Here is a 1,327-nt window from a genome sequence, read left to right as displayed (position 1 = left end):
TCTGTCTTTTCTTTTCTCATTTCTGTTTTTGTTCTTTTCTTATTTAAATTAATTCGAGATTTCCAATTCTCAAATTTTTGCGAGATTTCAATTTTTTTTGTGAATTCCAAAAATATTCAGGAAATCATCAAAATTTTCCGGTCACAAAAAATGTTGAGGATTTTACAAAGCTTTTTGAAATTATAAAAAAATCATAATTTGGAAAAAATGTCGTAAAATAAAATCATCTTCATGAATTTGAAAAAAATGATGGTATATTCAAACATATTCGTGAATCTGAAAAAAAGTCCATAAAATTTTACAAAATATTTAAAAATATCAATTTTCTTGCCAATTTTTTTTAAAAAAATGGTTGTCGATCCGAAAACCTATTCGCCGATTCAAAAGTCTTTTGTGTCTAGAATTTGATTAGTTTTTGGAAAGTCTTTAAATGTCTAGGCATTGGGAGTAGTTCATAGTCGATGAGATTTGTTTTAAAAGTTTTAAACATTCCCTTGCATGACACAATGACAAGTGTGTCGTGTAGTGGCAAGCTCATTGCCATGGTATTGATTTATGACGTCGAATGCATTGTGATCGCGTGGACATCGCGTCCATCATCAACAAGGGTGGGAAGAAAGATAAGTGACAACATGGTGAGCCAAAGTGTTAAAATAGAGGACACTCATATTTCGAGGATTGAGTCATACTCATTTGACTATCGTGTAATTTTTTTGTCTCCTATTGCAACGCATGAGCATATTTGCTAGTAATGAAACTGACTTATCTTAGTAATGCTAGTATTTGGAAACAATAACAGAAAGTAGTCTTTGGGCAAATCCCTGCAAGAAAAGAAATCTTATTGGTTTATTTGTGCTAGGGGAATTGAATTGAAACTATTCTTTTCAAGTAGCTCGCGGCAAGGGCAATGATCTTACTCCTGTATTTTATCAGTCTATTTATGAGAGCAAGAAAATTAAAAGTCCTATAGCAAATACAGATGGAAAACTACAACGTGACTCAAGCGGGGCCTAGGGGCAATAGACATCAGTTCCACCTTGAGCAAGACCAAGACGAGAGAAAAAAAGACGTGACTGGTCAAGAAAAGAAACGACGACAGGAAACCGATCAGGAAACATATCCAAGAAAAGGTATAGTATACGTAGGGGCTCCGTATAATTATAGTATAACATAATAAAACAAGGATATCCGCTGGAGGTGTAGGAATCGGATCGAACCACTACTTTATCTGGCCAACACAGACCGAGACCAGCCAGTCCCGCGTCCCACCTTAAACCCAACCCGCCCCGCTAACACAGGCTCGGCCTTTCGCGTCAGCGAAATCATG

Source organism: Triticum dicoccoides, chromosome 3A, assembly GCF_002162155.2.
Source record: "Triticum dicoccoides isolate Atlit2015 ecotype Zavitan chromosome 3A, WEW_v2.0, whole genome shotgun sequence".
NCBI lineage: Eukaryota > Viridiplantae > Streptophyta > Magnoliopsida > Poales > Poaceae > Triticum > Triticum dicoccoides.
This window is presented reverse-complemented; position numbering follows the sequence as displayed.